This window comes from Cavia porcellus, unplaced genomic scaffold (assembly GCF_034190915.1).
Source record: "Cavia porcellus strain 051 isolate PalLab524CR breed Dunkin Hartley unplaced genomic scaffold, mCavPor4.1 scaffold_3, whole genome shotgun sequence".
In the NCBI taxonomy this organism is placed as follows: Eukaryota; Metazoa; Chordata; class Mammalia; order Rodentia; family Caviidae; genus Cavia; species Cavia porcellus.
Genome location: NW_026947486.1, coordinates 23937697 through 23949207, shown reverse-complemented (window position 1 = coordinate 23949207; position 11511 = coordinate 23937697). Strand labels below are relative to the sequence as shown.

General features: G+C 35.4%; 1 long non-coding RNA gene across 1 annotated transcript; it reads left to right on the top strand.

The window, feature by feature from the left end:
- Positions 1-274: 274 nt before the first annotated feature.
- Positions 275-10940, top strand: LOC134475430 (uncharacterized). The gene is made up of 2 exons (XR_010046540.1): positions 275-438; positions 9638-10940. It is a non-coding gene; the product is annotated as an uncharacterized LOC134475430 (long non-coding RNA).
- The last annotated feature ends 571 nt before the right edge of the window (positions 10941-11511 follow it).

Here is an 11511-nt window from a genome sequence, read left to right as displayed (position 1 = left end):
AGGCCATTGTGTATTTGTCTTTAAATTTCATAATATTTGTTATGCTTGGATATGAGCCAGGCTTTCCTTCTAGGCCTTTACTGTGGAGCTTTATGTTAACACAATGAGGTTTGCGACCCCAATTGAATCCTGTTGTTGCTATGGTTACCAGCACTGAAGATTACTGTTGCTTTGGTTACCAGAGGAGAATTTTTTGCTGTTGCTATGGATACCAGAACTTTAATATTCCTCTAGTACTACCTCTGTCTCTTATTTTATCTGCTGCTCCCCAGAGTGATAATTATTACCATGATAACCTCTCATTCTCTTAGCTTTATTACTTAGGAGAGATAAGGAGATGGATCTGAGCATTTTTGGTGAAGTCTGTTCCCCTCCCTACTTGCAATGGTACTGCATCAGTGCACTCAGGAGAAATGTTTTGATGAATTCTTCTTGAAGGTTAGTTTTTTTGTTTTATAATTGCAAGGTAGATCTGGTAGATCTGGGTGTATGTGGTAGTTGTTGTTTGTTCCCTTTTCGCAGACTGAAGCAAGGAGTGTTATTTGCTATTCTTCCCTTTAAGATATTTATGAGTTTCCTTGGGAAACTCTTATCAAGAATATGGCAATATCCCTTGCCTATAGTCTCCAGATGTTTCACACTAGTGGGATTGTTTACCCTGGGTTTTTAACAATTTATTCACATTTTTCATTTTAATTTTCCTATCTCCTAATATAAAATTTGGTGACGTGGCTCAACAAAGCAAATACTGAGGTACTGTTTCTCCCTATAAGCGCCTGTCTCTTTACAAATTTTGAGTTGACATATTGCTCTGAAATTTGTTTTGTGATGAATTTAAGAAAATTTGTTAACCTTCAGTCTTTCATTTTCTCTTGCTGTAATGTTATGAACAATGTACTTTCCAGCTTTCTCCATCACTGAGCTAAAGTAGAAGTGAATAAGTTTTACATCTGAATTTGCATGTAACAGATAAAAGTATTACTCTGACATCTGAATGAATATGTAAGGCAACTGTTTAATGGCAAAAAAAGATTTTGAGACAACTTAAAGACCCAATATGAGATCTAATAATGAATATTTTAATAGTTTCTCTTAGATGTCATAAGCTGGTGTTTGAACTGCACACCCACTATTATAACTGCCACATGTTTACTCAGATATCACTGACTTTATATAACTTTAAGGAGCACACCAGCACATGCATTCACTTGGATAGTCTCTCCTTTCTCACATAAAACATTCACTTAGGGGTCAACCTGAAATCCTGGCTTAATTGTCTCAAAGCTAGATTTCCTGTTTTCTAATTTAGTGAATGGTACAAACACAAGCCAGTCTCAAGCCATGAACCAGAATGAGAGTCATCCTTAGCTTCACTACATACACCCTCACAAAAGCCTTCACATCTGACACCCACCATGTCCGTCACCTTCTTAGAAGCCCCATTGACAGTGCATTAGTTTAGTCCCCATTGGACCACTCAGCAGCATTCTATCTGATCTGCTTACCACTGATCATTGACCCTGAAACCACAGCAAACTTTATGAAGCACAAATCTGATCATCACACTACACTGATAAAATACAACTTAATAATATCTTCTTTTATAACTTTTATTTAGGTATACTCACAAGCACCTTGTGTGCTCATTGACAGGGATTTTGAAAGGTGATTGACTCATGGGGGTGAAAGCTGTCTTGCTGTTACTTCTAACAGCAGAATATGGTCTGAAGAGTCATGTTGCTTGGGGAATGACCCTAAGGGATATATCTCCCTTCCCTGCTCCTCTCTTCTCTCTCTACTTCTTGGTCACCATGACATGAGCAGATTTCCCCCATGGCAGGCTCTTCCATCATACCATTTCTGTTTTTAAGCCTGGGAAACACAAACAGAAACTTCTGAAACATGAGTAAAAAAATCTCTCTCTACAGTTGTGGGTTTCAGATAGTGTGTCCCAGTGATGAGGAAACTAAGCAAGACAGTTTCCCATTTCCTTTTATTGTAAAGCCAATATTTTTTTTAATTATGGCCTGTGTTATAGTTACTTTTCTCATCACTGAGATACAAGACCCAACACTCACAAGTTGAAAGAGTAAAGATTTATTTTAACATATAGTTTGTAGTGATTTCAGTCTATAGTTGGCTGGTTCCGGGGAAGGGCAATCTTGCAGAGGGATGTGGCTTAGGAGAAATAGTTTAGAGAAAGACAGGCAAGAAGGAGGAAGAAGTGAGCCTTCCTTTCATTTTTATTCCATTTAAGCTATAAGCATATTGGTTGGTGCTACCCACATCCAGGGTGGGGCTCCCCATTATTCACACACAAAACCAATCAGAGAATGAATTTATCATATACTCTTAATTAATACTCACACACCTTAGATCCAGCCACCACTGAAAAGCCCTACCTATGACAACATGACATTTGAGAAAAATATTTAATTACAAATCATAACATTCCACCCCTGGTCCACAAAAACTCTTACACATCCCTTTATGCAAAGTGCATTTTGTCCAACTCTAAGATTTGCCAAATTCCAAACACTTTCAATATTTCAAAAAATTCAGATGACTCACATTCCTGATTCCTCCAACTTTCCAGAGGCTCCACTATGCCTTTGGCTTCATGCTCACAGCTTCACAAACTACCCTTTCAGGGGTAGACAACCTGGCCTCCCAGATCTTCCAAAATCTGGGTGGAAGACTTCCTGAGTTCACAATCCTTGTACTATGCATGTACATAAAGCCAGCACCAGGTGGATGATGCCAAAGTCTGCTGCCAGCTGGAACAGTATCCAGGTTTCCTCCCCTTTTGGATGTGGGAATCGAGTGCCTTTATTGCTGAGCACTCTGAATCAAACCCAGGAAAACAAATTCTCTAAGTCACTGAATTTTGGAGCATGGTGCTCTGGGGCTGTCTTCTCAAAGCAAGGTTTTTTGCCTTTGTAGATATAAGGCTATAAAGAGTGCAGTCCTTCTGGTTTCTGTGATGTCCTTAAGCCATCTTTTCTATCACCCTGTTACTTTTCTGCAATTTAGTTCTTTTCTGGTCAATCTTTGGAAGTTGTAACATTATTGGAGATTCTTTTATGACCAAACTCACAGCATTTTAAATCATTCTTCTGGAATCTTTGCTTTTGATTCTCAAGGAACAGCCACTGGCTAAAAGCTTCCAACAGTAGCCATGCCAGCACTCAAGCATTAGAGTGCTTTGAAATTACTTCTGCAAGATTAACTAGTCCACAGCCCTTAATCCCAGTCAACCACCAATATCTTTGGACATGAGCAAAATGATGAAAGTTTCTCTGCCAAAACATAACACACACTGTCTTGAGTCCAACTGCCAATGTAGTCCTTCTTCTCAACAGATACCTCATGAATCTGGTCTTTATCTGCTGCATTTCTTTCTTTTTTATTTTAAAGAGGAGGAAAAACACAGACAAGAAAAACAAAAGTCGAAAGAGACAAACAAGCAACAACAACAAAAACCCAAAACAATAATAATATAGGCTTTCAAAACAAGGTGATAGGAACAACAATGGTTGTTATACTGCATATTGTTTTCTTCAAAACAGTTGCTTTGATTACCAGATACAGACATGCAAAATTGATCTAATCATATAACTATTTTTCCAAGACATAATAGAATTAGTAGTGTAATCATTTTAGCTATCTTATGTATATATACCCAAATTTATATCATTTTACTTTCCCTTCTTTCTTTTCTCCTTTTCCCTATTGTAATTGCTTTTCTACTTGGAGCAGTTTCTTATGATTATACAATATTTATTGTAGATTTTAGATCTTATTTACTCTTTCATTTTCTATACTAGGGAGACAATATGATATTTACACATGTGAGTCTGATTTATTTCACTTATGAGTATGGTCTCAAGTTGTATTCACTTACCTGCAAAAGCCTTGAATGATTCTTCTTTATAGCTGAGTAGTTCTCCATAGTATAAAAATGCCTCATGTTTTTTAATCCATACCTCAGTTGATGAGCTTTTGGCTTGTTTCCAAGATTTAGCCATTACCAATTTGTGCTGCTATTAATATGAGTGCACCTATATCACTGTGGTTTGATGTTTTCAATTCTTCTGGGAAAATACCCAGAAGTGGAATATCTGGGTCAAATCACACTTCCAATCCTAGCTTTTGAGGAATCTCCAGACTGAACTCCACAATGGTTGCACTAGTCTACACTCCCACCAACCGTGTAGGAGAGTTCCTTTTTCCCAACAGCCTCTGCAGCATTTGTTGTTGGTAGTTTTCTTGATCCTGGCCATTCTTTCTGTAGTGAGATGGAATCTCAATGTGGTTTTAATTTGCATTTCTCTAATGACTAATGATGATGAACATTTTTTTCACGTATTTATTTTCCATTTGTATTTCTTCATCTGAGAACTATGGATTCATCTCAGATGCCCATTTTTGGATTGGGTCATTGAATTTTGGAGGTCTGATTTTTTAAAATTCTTTATACGTTCTGGAAGGAAGTCCTTTGAGAGACAGTTGAGTAAGATTTTTTTCCCCAATTCGTGAGTTTTATTTTCACTCTGTTGGAGATTTCTTTTAACATGCAAAAACTTTTTAATAAGACAAGATCCAAGTTGCTGATTCTTGGAAGTATTTCCCATGCAGTTTGATTTTTGTTTATGAGTTCTCTGCTTACCCTTTGTCTTCAAGATTTCCACCTACTTTGTCTTCCAGCAGAGTTAGTTTTTCTGTTTTAATATTTAAATCTTTGATCTATTTCAATTTTAGTTTAGTGCATGATGGGTCTAGTTTTATTCTTCAGCATATGGAGAGTCAGTTTTTCCAGTGCTACTTATTAAAGAGGCTATCTTTCTTCCAGGGAACATGTTTTTCCCCTTTGTAAAAGATAAGGAGGCTGAGTGTGTTTGTAGCTGTGGCTGTACCTTCTAATGTATTACATTGATCTTCAGGTCTGTTTTTATGCCAGTACCATGCTGACATTATCACAGTCACCAGCCGCATTTCTATTAACATTCTGGTTTTTATCACTTGAAACTTGGCTTATAACATCCCAGGTTTGCTTCTTCAGTCAGGATCTTTAAACCCTTCCAAACTCTTCCATTTCTTTATATATTCTGGATAGTAGTCCTTTGTTTGAAAAACATTTGACATAAATTGCTTCCCACTCTATTGATTGACTTTCACTGTGTTGGAGATTTCTTTTGATGGGCAAAAATTTTAATAAGATGAGATCTCAGTTATTGATGCTTTGTGATTTCCTGTGCAATTGGGTTTCATAATGTCTTTGCCTACACTTTTGTGAGTTTTACCGATTCTATCTTACAGTAAATAGTGTTTCTGTTTTAATATTTAGATCTGTGATCCATTTTGATTTTAGTTTAAGGCATGGAGACAAACATGGGTTTAGTTTTAGTCTCTGTCATGGGGAAAGCCAGTTTTTGTAGTACCATTTTAAAAGAGGCATTCCTTTTTCCAGTGAATGTGTTTGGAACCGTTATCAAAGATCAGGTGACTGAGTGAGTTTGGAGTTATTTTTATATCATCTAAGCTGTTTCAATTATTCTCAAGGTGTGTTTTTTTTTGCCAGTATGATTCTGGTATTATCACTACAGCTTTGTAGTACAATTTCAAGTCAGGAATTGTTGTGCTTCCTGCCTTGTCTTTGTTGCCCAGAATTGCTTTTATTGGTCTAGATCTTTTGTGGTTGCAAATGAGTTTTAGGAATATTTCCTCTAGTTCTGTGATGCATGCAAATGGTATTTTGATTGGGATTGAATTAAATATGTATAAAAATATTGGAAGCATGTCCATTTCCACTATATTGGTTTTTTCCTACATAAGAGCATGGGATATCTTCCCATTTTCTGAAATACTCTTTCGTCTATGTTTTCAATGTGTCCTCTTTGGTACTGTAGTTTTCAATGTAGAAATCTTTTATTTTGTTAGATTGACTCCTAAGTATTTCACTTTTAGATGCTATTGTTTCCCTAGTTTCTCTCTCAATGAGTTTGTTATTTATGTACAGGAATGCTATTGATTTTTGAGTACCAACTTTGGATTGAGCTACTTTACTGAATCTGGTCATTAAATCTAGACTTCCTTCCCCAAGTTCAAATATCCAATCGAAAAATAGGCATCTGAGATAAATACATATTTCTCAGAAGACAAAATACAAATGGCAAAAAAGTACATGTAAAAATTTTCAACATCATTGGTTATTCAAGAAAATCATATTAAATCAATGTTGAGTTTCTGTCTCACTTCAGAAAGAATATTATCAAGAAAACAACTAATTTGTTAATGCTGGGGGGGATGTGGGGGAAAAAAACACTTTTCACTTTTGGTGGGAGTATAGGTTCCACAGTACAACCACTGTGTAAATCTATGCAGTGTCTTTTAAAAATAAGATTAGTGATCCCACTTGATCCAGACATTCCCTGTCTGAGTATCTTCCCAGAAGAAATTAAAGCATCATACCACAGTGATATATGTGTACCCATAGTTATAGCAGCACTGTTTGTAATAGCTAAATCTTATATAACCCAAATTCCTATCAACCAATGAAAAGATTAAAAAGATATGTTTTTAAAGTTTTATTTTAGAAAGAATAAAACCAAGCAAAATAAAACAGAATAATGCCAATCAAAACAAGACAATGTAATGACATATGATTTCAAAACAAGATAATAGGAAATCAACCAATCAACCATAATGCCCTTTGTTGTCTTCAAAACAGCTGCCCATACCTTCAGACATAGTAAAATCAAACAAAACAGAGTAGAATTGAGCCAATAAAAACAAAACAATGAGTAAAATACAGGACTTCAATACAAGATAATAGTAAATTCAAAATAGTTACCATAGTATATCTTGTAATGTTTGAAATAGCTGCCCATGGTATCATGTATAACAAAATCAAACAAGATAAAATCGAATAAAACACAGCCAAACAAAACCATGAGAATGATACAGGGTTTCAAAGCAAGATAACAGGGAATTAACAATGGCTACCACCTTCAGAAGGAGATCCCCCATATATACTACTTTGCATATTATTATCCTCTGAATAGATGATCAGACTAAAGAGAAAGGAAGGAAGGAAAGGAAATACACACACACACACACACACACACACACAATTTCCAACCCAGATTGATGTACCCTGCCAAACTATCTTTCACAATTAATGGAGAAACAAGATGCTCCTATGACAAAGAAGAACAAGGAATTTATGACCACTAATGCAATCTCTTAGTTCAGCAAAAAAAAAAAAAATAATAATTATACTAATACTTATTTGGGAGATATTTATGCCTATATTTTATACTCAGAGTAACAACTATGAAGGTAACAATATGCATTAAATTTATTATTGTTACACTCCTATTAACCTGTTTTGAAAGTATGAGTCTTTTTTTTCTCTTAAAGAAAAACTCTTGTCACTTGCAAAACCAGGGATAAACCCAAAGGATATTACATTAAATCAAATTAGCCAGACAGAGAAAGACAAATACTAAAAAATGTCAATTATATACAGAATTTTGAAAAATTAAACTGATGGGCATATAGCACAATAGTATTTTTCAAAAAATAATGGAGAATTTAATGAAGCGCTGGGCAAAATATACAAAATTAAATTTATATTGAAGAAATTAGTTGAAAAAAACCTATTGTATGACATGGCTACAATAACAATATATTATACTTTGGAAAGGCGCTAATGGAGTTCATTTTAAGTGTGCTTACAACCAAACATAGGTATGATAATTAATATATATGTTAACTATATGAATTTACCCATTTCACATTATATATTTTATATATTGTGAAACAATAAATACACAATACATATATGAAATTTTTGTTAATTTAAAAATGAAATGTTGAGCCTGAGGCAGGAGGATTGTTGCAAGTTTGAGATTAGCCTTGGACACAAATTAAGTTCAAGGCCAGCATATTGGGATCCTGTCTTAAAAAGACTGAAAAACATTTAAAAAGTATGAAAGAAAAATAAAACAAGTGTTTATAAGGATGTGGACAAATTGTAACACTTACACATCGATTGTAGAAATGTAAGTGTTGCAGCCACTATAGAAAACAGTGTATTGGTTTCTTAGAAAATTAAACATCAGGACACTGGAGGGAACTTTCTGCTAGTAAGTGAGTGTGGGTTGGGTTAAGCAGACAGCCATGTCCCCACATGCCTTCCAGCCACCATTAGGAGACTCTCACTGTACCATGTGGGTTCTGAGAAGGATGCCCCGTACCTCAGCACCTCCCCAGGAACCTATATTTGGAAAAACCCAGGTGCCAGGCCCCTTCTCTTACACTGTGGATGGGCAGCCAGTGCACAAAGCATCTGCGACCCCGCAACTCACTTGTCCAGAGGAACCTAGAAAAATGTCAAGACAAAGGAGCAAAATGCAATTTCAGACCTGCAGATCACACAGAACAAGACCAAGAGACATAGAAAAAAAATGGAAATTACACTACTGACATTTCTGAAATGATAGCAACTGAAGTAAAGAAACAGCTCCATGAGGCTGTAAAAGGTAATCAGATCAGAAATAATATCTCAGGTAAAAGAAGAAATGACAAACATAACAAAAGAGCTGCTGAACGTATCTTAAAAAAGACATACATAAAATATAGGAGCATAGAAAAATGACAGAAACCTTAAATGAGCAATATAGGGAAGAATTGGAAAGCATGAAACAGAGTCAAAGAGATATCCGGGAAATTAAAAACTCCATCGAAAGTTGGCAAGACTGCTTGAAAGAGACTGAAGATAGACTCTTGGACTTTGAAGACAGGTTTGCATCTAGTGATCAAAAAAAAAGAAAGATCTGGGGCTGGGGGTTTAGCTCAGCGGCATAAGAGCCTGCCTTGTAAGCAGGTAGTCGTGAGTTCAATCTCTGGTACCGATAGAAAGGAAAAAGACAAAAAAAAAATTTAAAAAAAAAAAAAAAAGAAAGATCGCTTAAAAATAACAAGGAACAAAAAGAAAAAATAGTAAAGAGCTAGGAAATAACAATTCAATGGCTGCCAGATGACACAAAGAAAAACGTAAGACTCATTTGTGCCAGCAAAAAAAGCAGGGGGTCAAAACAAATGAAATAAAAAGACTACAGAACTAACAGCAGAAAACTTCCCAAGCATGGAAAAAGGACCTCATACACAGTTAAGTGAGGCATATCATATCACAACTAGTTATAAAAATAAATAAATGTACACTTAGATGTATAATAATCAATATCCCAGAAATTCAGCACAAGAACAAAATATTAAAATTTAATAGAGAAATGAAACATCATCTATGAAGGAAAACTCATTAGAATCATAGCAGACTTCTCAACACAAACCCCTCATGTCAAAAAGAGCTTGGAATATAAATGAAGCTATGGATAACTGCATGTGTGTTTAAGTGTATAGGATTGACAACCATGTTACTAAGTTTTTGTTGGATAGCTCAACAGAACTGTTTGTGGTCTCGCTGTTTGAATTCCCACTTTACAAGTTCCATTTTTGGATCTTGAACAACTATTTGTAAAACGACAATATGTAAACATCAGCTAGTGATTTCTTACTGTTTTTTTTTCTCTGAACGTATGTATCATTTATACAAATTTTCTGTTTTGTTTAGTCATAACTGCTTTCAAAAGGAACTTGGAATGAAGCATTTCAAATCCTGAAGGAAACAATTTCCAACCCAGATTGATGCACCCTGCAAAACTATCACAATTAATGGAGAAACAAGATACTCCCACGACAAAGAAAAACAAAAGAATTCATGATAACCAATCCAATCCTAGAAAGAGCACTGAAGAATACTCTAGAGAGAGATAAAGATGACCACGGTTCTCCAGGAACAGCAGCAGATGGGAATTGCTAAACAAGGCAGGCAATTGAACAAAAGGGAAAGGTGGTGGTTGGGGGGGGGGGAACAGCAGAAGACTAGCATGGCAGACAAGCCAATGTATGGCCCGGTTGTAATCATTAATGTAGATGGATGGCCTCGATTCACCAATAAAAAGAAGCACAGGAAGAGTGGATCAAGAAACAAGATCCATCAATATGCGGTGTACAAAACCACATTTAATTCAAAAGGAAATTCATAGAGCGAAAGTCAAAGGCAGAAAACAGTGCTCCATGTGACAGAAAACTAGAAAAACCAGGGATAGCTTTCCCATCACCCACAGAATGTATAATAAAGATGGGGCATCTTTATACAATGGAAACCTACTCAACTATAAAGAGGGATAATCTTGAAGCTCTTGTAGGTAAATGGATGCAACTTGAGATCATGCTCAATGGTGAAATAGTTTGGACTCACATGGGTGAACATCCTATTGTGACTCTAGTATGAAAAACAGAAGGAGTTAGTGAGAACCAAAATGTTCAATAGATATTGTGAAAAGAGAAGGGAAAGAAATGGCTTAAAGTGAAGGAACAATTGCATTGAGGGAAATGAGAAAAGAAAGAATAGAAAAGATTATATACATAAAAAGGAATAACTTGTGCTTTCATTCATTGATCATTTATCAGGAATATATCTTCTAATCTTCTAAACAACTACTTTGAAGACAACAATGAGCAGTGTATTAACCAATGTTAATACCCTATTATTCTGTTTTGAAATTCGGTATCTTTGTCTCTATCATTTCATCCTCTTCTTCCCCTTCTGCTCCTTCCCCTTCCCCTTCTCCTCCTTCTCCTCCTTCTTCTTCTTTTCATTTTAAAATTAAAAAAGAAAAGTATATGAAACATCAAATTAGCATACAACATGTCTTTGTACTTCTGGATACATAACGAAAATTTCAAAGCAGAGAATTAAAGTGATATTTATACACTCACACATAACATTATTCTCAAGAGCCAAAATGTATAAATAATCCATGTACACCTTAATGAGGAACTGAATAAACCACATTTAATTATACACCCTATAGCATGTTATTCACCCTTTATTTTTATTTCTTTCTTTATGTGTTTGTATGTGTTTGAAATACATAGTTAACATTCTTCTTGGGGAGTTGTAGGTATGTGTACATAACACAGCTTGTTTCTATTTTTAATCTCCTCACCCTCCTCCCTTCTTCTACCTCTAAATTCCCTTTCCCCATTTTCATTTTTGTATTATTATAATTTTTATTATTATTATATTTGGCTCATGTTTATGCCATATAATTGTGGCATTTACTGCTTATTGGGTTCCCATATATAGTATCTCTTAATTTTTACTCCCTCTTTCCCTCCCGCTCTCCCTTGGTCTCTGAAACCCTTCCCATTTGCAAGCGATCTCTCCTCTTGTTTCCTTCTGTCCTTTATTCTGCTGTTTGCTTGTACTTTGCCTGATTGAAAGGAGAGATACCATGCAACATTTAAGCTTGTGTCTGATTTTACTGAACATTATATTTCTCAGTTGTATCCATTTCCCCACAAATACCCCGTTTACCCTTCTTTATGGTATCCTTCAATACTGTTTCTTTATATTGTGTTCTACTATGTATAGATACC